At 43.7% G+C, this 14,578-nt stretch overlaps 1 pseudogene; it reads left to right on the top strand.

The window, feature by feature from the left end:
* The first annotated feature begins 1,073 nt into the window (after positions 1-1,073).
* Positions 1,074-14,578, top strand: part of LOC123484328 — a 62,244-nt pseudogene continuing 48,739 nt past the window's right edge.

The following is a 14,578-nucleotide window of genomic DNA, read 5'->3' as shown; positions in this document are numbered from 1 at the left end:
TTAACGTTACAATGCGTTTACTGAGTGTGGTTTAAGTAAAAGCACTCAGCAACATGCGTTTTTGATCAAATATGATATCCTTTTTCATATTGCCATACATTCTCGATGCCTGACTGTTAGAATTAGCTACAAAACTAAACCAAAAACAATGCAAACGAATACATAGCCCAGGATTCAAGCCAATTCGTTAATTAATTCACAAAGAAAGTAACAAACGGACAGGTTAACATTAGCTGATCTAACGTTACACTTCTGTAATGCATTTAATAGTTAACGATGTTACAAATACAACATATTCAACATGTTGCTCACCTCTCTTTATTTCCTTCTTCTTGCTTGAACGATATTATTCGCGCCAAATTTCTTTCAACTTCTGAATAGAAAAAAACTTGCAGATCCATGTGGTACGATACTGTTGTGTTCTGCCTAAAGGAGTCCCACTAGAAAATGTGTTGGGTTACTTTAGTGTTCCGCTTCGCCACTGTCTAATAACGGATGTAAAAAAAATTAAAAAAGAACATGATCGCAAAAATGTATTCTGTGATAATGATTTCAGACTCCACATTTAGAGGGGCCACAAGGGGGTCCAAGCTTGTTTTCACAGGGGCACTGCCCCCCCCCAGAACCACTAGTGTTTCACAGCCCTTCTTCGGCCTCGGCGGATGCTAGCTCAGAAGAAGCTCCAGCATGGTTCAGAATGGTGATGGACAAGGGTATAACTAAAATCCAAGAGACACTTTCTGAATGCCTCAGCAAAATGTATGTGCTGGTCGATAAACTCCACGAAGACCAGAAAGTCACAAAGGGAACGAGTGACAAAGTTACAAAAAGACCATGCTGACCAACAGGCTGCCATCCTGGACGTCCGCCTGGAAGTGGATCAAAAGCACAAAGAGTTGGAAGATGCCATCTCTAAACTCAAGAAATTAGATTCTTACGAAAATTTCCAAAAGTGCTTGAATTTGAGATTTCAAGGTTTCCCGGAGGCCGTGGAGGGACGAGACACCATCTCCTTTCTACAGGAATGGATTCCCAAAATTCTGGATCTACCCCCTTCCGCGCACCCACTGGAAATGGAGAGGGTCCATCGCACCCTACGGAGGCGGCTGCCTGGCCAGGTTGCACCCAGGGCATTTGTCATTACATTTCTACGGTACCAGGACACTGTCCGCATCCTCTCTGCTGCCCGAGCAAAGGGAGAGCTCAAGTACGGAGATGCCAGAATCACGATCTTTCCGGATCTTTCTCCCATACTACACAAGAGGAGGATGTCTTTCTCACCACTGAAGAGGCTTCTGCGGCAGGCTGGCTCGGCATACGGCCTGCTGCTACCCGATGACTTTGTGGACGTAAACCAAGAATGGTGAGCACACATTTGACTCTGTGAAGACGGCTGAAACATACATGAGGAAAGAACTCCCTGACTTGTTCCCGTCTACTACATCAGGAGGAACTGTCTTTTGAACTTGGATACAGTGGATAGTGAACTGTTAGAACATGAGTATACATCCAAATGACTCATAGGATCGGCTGGCTGGCTGGCTAGATGGCTAGCGCCATAATGACAGGCCAGGTAAAGTTGGATCATAGCTAATGTTGCCTGCGCTATTTAGCCAGCTCGCTAAGTTTACCAGGGTGTTACTATAGCTACAGCCACACTATGCCAGGTAGTTACATTTTCTTTCTGGATACTTTTATTTTACCCATAGAGGTCCAGTGGGGTTTGGTTAAATAGTGATGTGGCTTTTGACTGGGTTTCAAGCCTAACTATGTAGTTTATATTACTTCAGGGAATTGTAGCTACTATTGCGTTTGCTGGCTTGTTTATTGTTAGAGATGTATGCTAGCGTTAGTGATACCGAGGCAGGGAGAAGCTCCTCACTGGCTGGACACCTAATTGCCAGCTAGCTGATAGCTGGACAGTTGTGTGTGTGTGTACATGTGTATATAAATATATATAATGGGGGGTTGGGAGGGTGAACTCAGGAGGATGGTGATTGTGTAACTAATTGTCTCTATTTTATATTTGAGGGATAATAGTTATCGTCTGGTAAAGGTTTTCATTCATTCATCATAGCTTGATGTCTTTTTTCCTGTGCTGGTTGGGTGCGTTGGTTTCACAGCGCAGGTTTCAGGGCGCCTTGGTGCTTTATCTTGGCCAGGTCACAGTTGTAAATGAGAACTTGTTCTCAACTGGCTTCTTACCTGGTGAAATAAAGGTGAAATAAAAATAAAATAAATAAAATGCCGATTGGTTGACGTTTGTGTGTGCGGGTAGGCGCTGTTGGTGACTATGAACACATCCTCTGTTGTTGTTGTTGTTGTTGTTGAGACATGCTCAAGTGGGGATAAATAGTCCAGTCATTATTGTTGCCGATGTTTGTCGCTTTGATTCAAATTGTATTTTGTGACTCGACTAACAATATATTCATGTTACAGGGAACAGTCAATGCACTTCTAATGCCATATCCATATAATTTAGAATGAACCTCTTTGGGGCGATGCTATGCATAGCAGGTACATCTAGCTTAAAGACTAGCATCTAAGGGTATGGTTTATTAACTCCCTCAGTTGGGGAGGGGGTTGGTGGGTTTGTGGTAGGGTCAGGGTATTAGCTCACCAGATGGTTACTATTTTATACTTTCATAATTTCATTTAGTTTCTATCTTTTTCCCTCTTTCTTATTATCTTTAAAGATGTCAGCACCTAATAACTATACATTTATGAAACTTAACATTAGGGTACTGTAATGAATACTCAGGGAGAAAAAGGTGTAGATTCACGCGCAGAGCGCAGCAGGTGTGTATTACGCCTTTACAGAAGACAGGAATCGTGGTCACAGGCAGGCAATGGTCATACACAGGTAGGCAAACAGGCAGGTGAATCAAAACTAGGACTGAAGGCTATAACTGGTTCTCACAAACGAGCTAGGAAAAGTCTTAGTAGAGTCAAAACGAACAATACCTCACAAGGTACAAACAGAATGAACTGAACTAAATAAGGAGCTGATGAGACCAGGTGAGTAACTAACACAGGTGAAATCAATGAACAAACATGGAAGACAGGGCTACGTTCAAGAACACAAAGAAACAGGGCTACGTTCAAGAACACAAAGAAACAGGGCTACGTTCAAGAACACAAAGAAACAGGGCTACGTTCAAGAACACAAAGAAACAGGGCTACGTTCAAGAACACAAAGAAACAGGGCTACGTTCAAGAACACAAAGAAACAGGGCTACATTCAAGAACACAAAGAAACAGGGGTACGTTCAAGAACACAAAGAAACAGGGCTACGTTCAAGAACACAAAGAAACAGGGCTACGTTCAAGAACACAAAGAAACAGGGCTACGTTCAAGAACACAAAGAAACAGGGGTACGTTCAAGAACACAAAGAAACAGGGCTACGTTCAAGAACACAAAGAAACAGGGCTACGTTCAAGAACACAAAGAAACAGGGCTACGTTCAAGAACACAAAGAAACAGGGCTACGTTCAAGAACACAAAGAAACAGGGCTACGTTCAAGAACTCAAGGTGAACTGAGAAAAATAAATACAGAACCTTACATTGATTACATAGATCACACAGAAGAGAGGTTAATATGTTCATTAAATTATGTTTTCTAGGTGGAAGGTTTACCCTGTGTATGAGATTAAAATGTATCAGCTGATAATTAGGATTGTTAGATGAACCCACTAAGTTCCTGATGAACTCAACTGGTGAGCCTCTTTAGCAGCTAGTTCCATGGACACACTGATTCCAATGTCCTTTGCCAAGGTCAGATGACTTTCAGTCAACAGTCTCTTTTGTGTAGCTTCACTCCGTAGCCCACATACTAGTCTGTCTCTAATGATGTCATTTAGAACAGCATTAAACTCAGTGTTCTGATAGTTTATTTAATGCAGCAGCAAACATTGTTACTGATTCTCCCTCTTCCTGATGTCTCCTGTGGAACCTGAACCTTTCAGCATTAACTAGTGGTTCTGGTGAAAAATGTCCTTTAAGTATCTCCACAATATCTCCATACGTCTTATTACCTGTTCTGTCTGGCTGTAGCAGGCTGCCTTGTAAATTAAATATCTTTGGCCCCATTACACTAAAACACGGAGGCACAATGTTGTCCTCATCCATGTCAATTACAATAACAAAATATTCAAACCGTTCTGTATATGAGCTCCACTGCTCAATACTTTTATCAAACTGTCCAATGTTTCCATCAATTCCAATAATTGTTCATTTCTCAATAATCTTCTGATTGTCACTCACTTCAATATTGTCCTCAACCAAAGCAATATTTTCCTCAGTCACGTGATCTTCATTCACTTCACTCACTGACGTTTCCTCCTAAGTTCGCTCATTTAGCAGATTTATTTAAAAGGTTTGTCTTCACAGTTGAATAGATGTCCTTTCCTTTAATCACTGCATATTCCTCCTTTTTAATCAGGTTTCCTGGTTTTTCTGCTCCACTGTCCGTCTCCAGTCCTTTTCTGCCGTCCATGACGATGTTAACTCCAGTGGTGGAAAAAGTACCCAATTGTCATACTTGAGTAAAAGTAAAGATCCCTTAATAGAAAATGACTCAACTAAAAGTGAAAGTCACCCAGTAAAATACTACTTGAGTAAAAGTCTAAAAGTATTTGGTTTTAAATATACTTAAGTATCAAAAGTAAATGTAATTGCTATAATATACTAAAGTATCAAAAGTAAAAGTACAAGTATAAATCATTTCAAATTCCTTACATAAAGCAAACCAGACGATTTTCTTGTTTTTAAAATGTACGTTCAGCCAGAGGCACACTCCAACACTCAGACAATTTACAAACTAAGCATTTGTGTTTAGTGAGTCTGCCAGATCAGAGGCAGTAGGGAGGTTCTCTTGATAAGTGTTTGAATTGGACTATTTTCTGTCCTGCTAAGCATTCAAAATGTAACGAGTACTTTTGGGTGTCAGGGAAAATGTATGGAGTAAAAAGTACATTATTTTCTTTATTTTTCTTTTTTTTTTTTTTTTTTTTTTCACCTTTATTTAACCAGGTAAACCAGTTGAGAACAAGTTCTCATTTACAACTGCGACCTGGCCAAGATAAAGCATAGCAGTGCGATAAAAACAAACAGAGTTACATATGGGGTAAAACAAAACAAAGTCAAAATACAACAGAAATACATATAATATACAGTGTGCAAATTTAGCAAGTTATGGAGGTAGGCAATAAAATAGGCTATAGTGCAAAATAATTACAATTAGTATTAACACTGGAATGATAGATGTGCAAGAGATGATGTGCAAATAGAGATACTGGGGTACAAATGAGCAAAATAGATAACAATATAGGGATGAGGTAGTTGGGCGGGCTAATTTCAGATGGGCTGTGTACAGGTGCAGTGATCGGTAAGGTGCTCTGACAACTGATGCTTAAAGTTAGTGAGGGAGATAAGAGTCTCCAGCTTCAGAGATTTTTGCAATTTGTTCCAGTCATTGGCAGCAGAGAACTGGAAGGAATTGCGCCAAAGGAGGTGTTGGCTTTGGGGATGACCAGTGAGATATACCCGCTGGAGCGCAGACTACGGGTGGGTGTTGCTATGGTGACCAATGAGCTAAGATAAGGCGGGGGGGGGAATGTAGTGAAGTAAAAGTAAAAGTTGTCAAAAATATAAATAGTAAAGTCAAGTACAGATACCCCAAAAAACTACTTCAGTAGTATTTTAAAGTATTTTTACTTAAGTACTTTACACCACTGGTTAACTCTCTTTCTTAGCTAGCTCGACTATGCACTTGCCTCTGCTAGCAATACACTGTGCTAACATTAGCCTAGACTGGACCACAGAAAATAACAGTTTTAAACAGTTGTAAAAACCCACTTCTTCCAGACAAAATAGTTCCTGTAGATTCAGACTTACTCATCACCAATCTTTTGTTATGTCTAGTGGGTTTCATAACCACGTCTGTATAACAACTCAACAATGATGAGACAGGAGAAAGGAATCAGTTCAACCATTTATCTGGAACGTGATCATCTCAACACATACAAACCCCCATGATGCTCTGCAGCACAACCCCAATATACAACAAATACATAAATAAGTAAATGGACACGAAACAAAACTCATAGAGGAATTTAAATGTTCAGTTGTAGAAAGTAGGGCCATGGGATAGGGTCAGAAAGGTCAGTATGTTTGATAACTGGTTACAGAGGTGACATAACAAGCATAAGGTCCATTATAACACAGTGAAGTAGAGGTGGGAGCTAAAAGCAGACATGGACAGTGAGACGGTGTGAGGAGGTCAGGGGTGAAACACTAGACACCCAAACAGAAGATGCCATAGCAAAGTCCTGTCCAGTAGGCTACATGGGATTTCCTTTCATCAAAATACAACACATGGAAATGTGTCCAGTGTGTGTGTGTGTCCATTGTGTGTGTGTGTGTGTGTGTGTGTGTGTCCAGTGTGTGTGTGTGTGTCCAGTGTGAGTGTGTGTGTCCAGTGTGTGTGTGTGTGTGTGTGTGTCCAGTGTGTGTGTCCTGTGGGTGTGTGTGTCAGGTGTGTGTTTCCAGTGTGTATGTGTGTGTGTGTCCAGTGTGTGTGTGTCCAGCGTATGTGTGTGTGTCCAGTGTGTGCGTCCAGTGTGTGTGTGAGTGTGTGTGTGCAGTGTGTATGTGTGTGTCCTGTGTGTGTTTCCAGTGTGTATGTGTGTTTGTCCAGTGTGTATGAGTGTGTGTCCAGTGTGTATGAGTGTCTGTCCTGTGTGTGTGTGTGTGTGTGTTTGTCCAGTGTGTGTGTGTGTGTGTGTGTGTGTGTGTGTGTGTGTGTGTATGTGTCCAGTGTGTGTGTCCAGTGTGTGTGTGTCCAGTGTCTGTGTGTTCAGTGTGTGTGTGTGTGTCCAGTGTGTGTGTGTGTCCAGAGTGTGTGTGTGTCCATTGTGTGTGTGTGTGTCCAGTGTGTGGGTGTGTTTGTCCTGTGTGTGTCCAGTGTGTGTGTGTGTGATCAGTGTGTGTGTGTCCTGTGTGTGTGTGTGTATCCAGTGTGTGTTTGTCCGGTGTGTGTGTGTGTTCAGTGTGTGTGTGTGAGTGTGTACAGTGTGTGTGTATCAAGTGTGTTTGTGTTTCCAGTGTGTGTCATTGTGTGTCCAGTGTGTGTGTGTGTTCAGTATGTGTGTGTGTGTGTCCAGTGTGTGTGTGTGTGTGTGTGTGTGTGTGTGTGTGTGTGTGTGTGTGTCCAGTGTTTGTGTGTGTCCAGTGTGTGTGTGTGTGTGAATCTAGTGTGTGTGTGTGTGTGTCCAGTGTGTGTGTGTCCAGTGTGTGTGTGTGTCCAGTGTTTGTGTGTGTGTGTGTGTGTGTGTCCAGTGTGTGTGTGTGTCCAGTGTGTGTGTGTCCAGCGTATGTGTGTGTGTCCAGTGTGTGCGTCCAGTGTGTGTGTGAGTGTGTGTGTGCTGTGTGTATGTGTGTGTCCTGTGTGTGTTTCCAGTGTGTATGTGTGTGTGTCCAGTGTGTATGAGTGTGTGTCCAGTGTGTATGAGTGTCTGTCCTGTGTGTGTGTGTGTGTGTTTGTCCAGTGTGTGTGTGTGTGTGTGTGTGTGTGTGTGAATGTGTCCAGTGTGTGTGTCCAGTGTGTGTGTGTCCAGTGTGTGTGTGTTCAGTGTGTGTGTGTGTGTCCAGTGTGTGTGTGTGTCCAGAGTGTGTGTGTGTCCATTGTGTGTGTGTGTGTCCAGTGTGTGGGTGTGTTTGTCCTGTGTGTGTCCAGTGTGTGTGTGTGTGATCAGTGTGTGTGTGTCCTGTGTGTGTGTGTGTATCCAGTGTGTGTTTGTCCGGTGTGTGTGTGTGTTCAGTGTGTGTGTGTGAGTGTGTACAGTGTGTGTGTATCAAGTGTGTTTGTGTTTCCAGTGTGTGTCATTGTGTGTCCAGTGTGTGTGTGTGTTCAGTATGTGTGTGTGTGTGTCCAGTGTGTGTGTGTGTGTGTGTGTGTCCAGTGTTTGTGTGTGTCCAGTGTGTGTGTGTGTGTGAATCTAGTGTGTGTGTGTGTGTGTGTGTCCAGTGTGTGTGTGTCCAGTGTGTGTGTGTGTCCAGTGTGTGTGTGTGTGTGTGTGTGTGTGTGTCCAGTGTGTGTGTGTGTCCAGTGTGTGTGTGTCCAGTGTGTGTATGTGTCCAGTGTGTGTGTATGTGTGTCCAGTGTGTGTGTTTGTGTGTGTCCAGTGTGTGTGTGTCCAGTGTGTGTTTGTGTGTGTGTTTGTCCAGTGTGTGTCTAGTGTGTTTGTGTGTGTCCAGTGTGTGTGTCCAGTGTGTGTGTATGTGTGTCCAGTGTGTGTGTGTGTGTGTGTGTGTCCAGTGTGTGTGTGTCCAGTGTGTGTGTCCAGTGTGTGTGTGTGTGTGGCCAGTGTGTGTGTGTGTCCAGTGTGTGTGTGTCCAGTGTGTGTGTGTGTGTCCAGTGTGTGTGTGTCCAGTGTGTGTGTCCAGTGTGTGTTTGTGTCCAGTGTATGTGTGTGTGTGGCCAGTGTGTGTGTTTGTCCAGTGTGTGTGTGTGTGTGTCAGTGTTACCATGGTTATTATTTACAGGGACACTGAGGAGTCATAACAAACCCTAAACCCTGGATAGAGGGACTCAGTGAATGTGGAGTGGAATGTGTTCAGGTGGGTCAGTGTGTCAGAGGAGACTCTGTAGAAGGACAGAGTGCCGGCTGGCCAGTCCAGATACACTCCTACTCTGTGGGAGCTGGAGGAGGGGTCTATGGTAGTGGACTTATTATTGTGACAGGCAGAGTAACTGTTGTCAGAGCAGAACAGACTCCAGGACTTGTCATTCCATCCAATCCCAAAGTCATCACCCCCTCCTCTCCTGCTGATTCCTTTATATGCCACTCCCTATAACAGCCCCTCTCCCACTCCACTCTACCTCCCAGTAACAGCGCCCAGTCAGACCCTCTCTACACAGCACCTGTTTCCAGTCCTCAAATCTCTCTGGGTGATCAGGATACGGCTGCTTCTCTCTCCTCCATGTCACCTTTCTGTTCTCCTCAGATCAGTTCTGATCATATGTTATACTGTATGGTAAAATAAAACACACTTATTCCCATTAATTACACACACACACACACACATTGAACACACACACATCCTGAACACACACACACACACACACACACACACACACTGAACACACACAGACACAAACACACACATCCTGAACACACACACACACACACACAATGGACACACATACACTTTCTGAACACACACACACACACATTTCTAACTTAAGACGAACATGCCACACACAAACACAGACACACACATTGTCAAACCAACTCTTTGTAAATTTTCCTGATTTGTGCTTCTGTAGAACTACAGCTGATATTTAATATGACCAAGTAAGTAATGATGGTGGTCTTTGACTTTGACTTCACTTGAATTAAGACTTATTCTTAGTCATATTCTTCACAGCAGTCAACACTCACATTTTCTAAGTCCAGGTTTCATTCTGTTCTCTCCAACATGATCCACACTGTAGCGGTAAGCAGAAGAACAGACAGTCATTGAGGGAAACACCTGAACTCACACACACACACACACACACACACTGGACACACACACTGGACACACACACACACACACACACAGTCAGCATATAACTTTGTCCAAGCGGTGGTAAGAATGCTTGTCTGTGTGTGTGTCCAGTGTGTGTATGTGTGTCCAGTACGTGTGTGTGTGTGTCGAGTGTGTTTGTGTGTGTGTGTCTAGTCTGTGTGTCACTTGTGTGTCTGTGTGTTTGTCGAGTGTCCAGTGTGTGTGTGTGTGTCTGTGTGTGTGTCCAGTGTGTGTGTGTGTGTCCAGTGTGTGTGTGTGTGTCCAGTATGTGTGTGTGTGTCCAGTGTGTGTGTGTGTGTGTGTGTGTCTGTGTGTCCAGTGCCTGTGTGTGTGTCCTGTGTGTGTGTGTGTCCTGTGTGTCCACTGTGTGTGTCCAGTTTGTGTGTGTGTGTCCAGTTTGTGTGTGTGTCCAGTGTGTGTGTGTATGTCCAGTGTGTGTGTGTGTGTGTGTCTTGTGTGTGTGTGTGTGTGTGTGTCTTGTGTGTGTGTGTGTGTGTGTGTTTCTGTGTGTGTGTGTGTCCAGTGTGTGTGTGACCTGTGTATGTGTGTGTCCTGTGTGTGTCCAGTGTGTGTCCAGTGTGTGTGTGTGTGTGTGTGTGTGTGTGTGTGTGTGTGTGTGTGCTCTGGTGTGTGTGTATGTGTGTGTGTGTGTGTGTGTGTGTGTGTGCAGTGTGTGTGCAGTGTGTGTGTCCAGTGTGTGTGTCTAGTGTGTGAGTGTGTCCTGTGTGTGTGACCAGTGTGTTTGTGTGTGTGTCCAGTGTGTGTTTGTGTCCAGTGTGTGTGTGTGTCCAGTGTGTGTGTGTGTCCAGTGTGTGTGTGTGTGTGTTTGTGTTTCCACAAAATGAACACACACTCACCCTGGACACACACGCACTTGACACACACACTGGACACACACACACATACACACTGGACACACACACACACACACACACACATACTGGACACACACACACACTGGACACAAACACACACACACTGGACACACACACACAGGACACAAACACGACACACACACTGGACACACACACTGCACACACACACACACACACTGGACACACACACTGGACACACACACACATACACACAGGATACACACACACACACACACCGGACACACACACATACACACACTGGACACACACACACACACAGGACACACACTGGACACACACACACACACACACACACTGGACACACACACACACACACACACACACAAACCACTGGATCCACAGCAACTCAAAAGCTTTTTCTGGGAGTGTGAGTGAGGAAGGATCTTTGGGTTCTCTGCCTCTCCTAGCAGCCTGTCATTCATCACTCAAGCTGTTTGCTAACTCTGCTTCATGCGTTGCCAAAATAAGTAGCTCTGTTTGTGCTCAGACAATCCTACATTTCACACATACACACACGCACACCATTCACCTGCACTGCACAGGCCCCAGAAGCACTGAGAATACTGGGCCTCAATTGGCTCTCAGTCACTGCAGCAAATAGCTATCGCCATAATGAAAGGTTTTTAATACGAGTAGCTGTTTTCCCCTGATGTGTCTTTGTCAAACTGTGGAAGTTTATTTAGTGGTGAAAGTCATTCTCAATCATTTTAACGCTCAACTGTCTCGGTAATTAGCAGGTTCAATGCAGCGAAGGGGTATTTTGGAATGACACCCTCCATTATATGGTGTGCAAGGACTGAACACTCGTTGGTGCAACACATAATGTACCGAGATAGAAGGAGAGATTGTGGGTGTCTTTATGCCAACAAAGTGTGATTCCAGAGTTTCTACAGTGTTAAGTAGCCTTAGTTAATTTATTTTAAGGACCTATCTTGTGCCTCCTCGCCATAGCGCTACCGTGTCCTCAAGCAACTCAGCGAGAAGAAGCTGAAGGGTTTTTAAAGTGGACAACTTAAACGAAAACCATTCTCTTTTTTCATGAGTGTTCCAGAAGACAGACCTTCATTGCCAGGACAAATGTGATGTTGTTTCCAAACCAAACTTCAAGGTCTTTAAGTGAGTGTGTGTGTGTGAGGGGGGTCACATATTAACAGAGCTCTCTGCCTAGGCTTCCTCATGGCACCATAACAACCAATACTTACAAAGTAATCCTTATTTTGAATATTTTTGAAATAGACCAAATTTCTTTGGGCTGAGAATATAAGACTTATAACCCGAGAGAGCATCCAAGGGCTAGAATGATGTATATAGAATGTATGACAAACAATAATTTTTAAATATAATTCTAAAATCTTCAGAATTCTGAGATTTTTGTCCATAATACAGAATTCAAGCCAACATTCCAATCTCATTATGACTCAACAATTAAGCTAGGCTACAACCATAGAATTTGGAATTAGAACTTGGCTACAACAAGTTCCAAACCAAAGAAAAACAACCAGCATATCCATTCACCACACCATAACTACTCAAGTGTATATCTTTTTAAATCTTCATAAGTGGACAGATCGCGGGAGGAGAGGTGAGTTAGAACATAATAATGTGTAAAAGTGTTTGACTTCTAAGGAAATCAGTGAAGGTAGGCCTACTTATTACCATTTAATAAATTATACCAGTTAGCCTGGAAGGTAACTGAAGTTGGAAAAACTGGCATGGCCAGACAGTTTTAAGAAAATGACATGGAAAAGATTCACACAAAATAAAAAAATAAGGAATACATGTTTCTCCATACATATTGATGCAGAGAGAAGTCATTGAGATGGAGAAAGAGATGACTGAAAGTGAGGAGATGGAGAAAGGCAACAAGATGAGGGGGGAAACGAGAGATAGAAAGACAAAGAGAAATGGAGGGGCTGCTGAGAATGAGAAAGGAGATTGAGACTTGTAACAAGGTAGACCACTACCGGTGGAAGCTGCAGAGAGAGGTGTTGGAGGAAGTCAACAAGGTGAGGGTGGAACCAGAGCAAGAAAGAGAAAGGCTAATTGAAGAGTTGCTGAGACAGATAAGGGAGACTGAGGCTTCTATTGAGGTAAACTGCTACCAATGGAAGCTGGAGAGAGAGTTGTTTGAGAAACAGAGAGAAAGTGCAGTGTCAGACAGAAAAAATATGGAGCTCAAGATGGCAAAGCTGAAGGTGCAGAACATACTGCACTTGGCCAAGATAGGGAAGTTGACCGTGGAGAACACGAGGCTGTTAGCTGAGAATGAAAGGCAGCGAGAGGTGATGGACAAACAGAGAGAAAGCGCAGCGACCGACAAACAAACAATGGTGGACAAGATATCAAAGGTGAAGATGTCCTTGGCCAAGTTATGGAAGGTGACAGTGGAGAACAAGAAGAGACTGTTAGCTGAGAATGAAAGGGTGGGGAAGGAGAGGGTGAGAGAGAGGAATGGATGGAACCTCATAAGAAATGGTTTGGAGACAGCTTTGGCCAAAGCAGACCAGAAGAGGAATCAGACCCTAGTAGCCTGGAAGGAGGACAGGGGAGATGGGCCAAGGCCAAGGCTGGCCTACGAAGCCTCTTGGATCAACGGGGAAAGATGGATGAAGGAGAAGGAGGAGATTAAGAGGAGGAGCACGCAGGCAGCAGAGGAGTGGATAATTGAGCTGAGAGAGAAGGAGAGAGCGATAGAGGCTCTGGAAAGAGAAAAGATGAGGATTCTGTGCCTGAATGGACAAGAGAAGAAGGGATGGGGAGATGGAAAAGAGAGAGATGGAGAAGGAGAACTGGAAGATTACAGAGGAGCGGGAGAGAAAGAGTAGTGAAATTGAGAAAATGCAAAGGGACAAAGAGAGATGGGCAATAGAGAAGAGGGATGTGGTGGAGAGGATGAAGGAGGCGTACATAAAGCTTTTACCAGATGCAGACTGTCCTGAGGTTCAGAGAGCAAGAGCAGGCACAGGTACAGTACTCCATTTAACCAGTCACAGTTCAGGGAGGTCATAAGTCACCTCCTAATGGTTATACTATCAGATTCAACAGATTAAGTTGACTGCATGCTAGAGAAGGAGTAATAATAATATTTCAGATCACTGACCAACATGTATGGACTTTCTCTTTCAGATGGAAACTAAACGCGCCCAGAGAGTCAGGGGCAAAGCAGGAGAAAAAGGAGAGGGAAAGAAAGAGACTTGTTGGAGAAGAACAAAGTAAAAGAACTGCTCAGAGCTAGAAAAGCAGAGAGTAAGGAAGAAGTGAGGAAGAATAAGGAGAGGGTGAAAGCCCACCTGGACGAGGTGGCAAGGAACTATAACGAAAAGAAACAGAGGGAGAAAGAAAGAGAAAAGCTGTTGAAAAAGGCATATGGCAAAGAAAATCACATGGTGTACATCCCAGACCTCATACTGAAGAAGATGTAAGAACACAACGCATATGGAAGTGTAAATATTATCAGCTAGCATTGGTCAAAAGTTCATTTCTATCTTCTTTCATTTAGTGGAATACTTCATCAATAAAATAATATGAGCATTTATTTGTCAGCATTCATTCCCATATGGAAGAAAGAACACACAAAATATGAGAAAAGTATAAGATGTGTATTAAAGGTTGATGTGGTTACTGGATAATGCAATGTGAAGGGCTAGATTCTATCAAATCGGAGGTGGAACTGCGTTAGAGATGGCAAGTCCACAAGCAGCTCCTTTGCATTAGCTTATCGCGTACACTGCCATTGGATGCAACGAGAGAGAGAGAGAGGCATCAACAGAATACCCTTAGGTGCATGAATGCCTAGTGTGTTTATGTATACGTGTGTGTCAGAGGAGGCTGGTGGGAGGAGGTATAGGAGGACAGGCTCATTGTAATTGCTGGAATGGAATAAATGGAAGAGTTTCCATATGTTTGATGTGTTTGATACCGTTCCATTTATTCCATTCCAGCCATTCCAATATGCCCATCCTCCTATAGCTCCTCCTACCAGCCTCCTCTGGTGTGTGTGTGTATGTGTCAGTGGTACACGCCTCCGATGAGCAACACTGCTCTTACCCCTCATCCCCATCAGTGGCTGTCTCCTGCCCCCCTCTCCTCCATCCGTCTCTGGCCAC

This window comes from Coregonus clupeaformis, unplaced genomic scaffold (genome assembly GCF_020615455.1).
Source record: "Coregonus clupeaformis isolate EN_2021a unplaced genomic scaffold, ASM2061545v1 scaf0274, whole genome shotgun sequence".
In the NCBI taxonomy this organism is placed as follows: Eukaryota; Metazoa; Chordata; class Actinopteri; order Salmoniformes; family Salmonidae; genus Coregonus; species Coregonus clupeaformis.
Note: the sequence above shows the minus strand (reverse complement) of the source record. Positions and strands in the feature narration are given on the sequence as shown.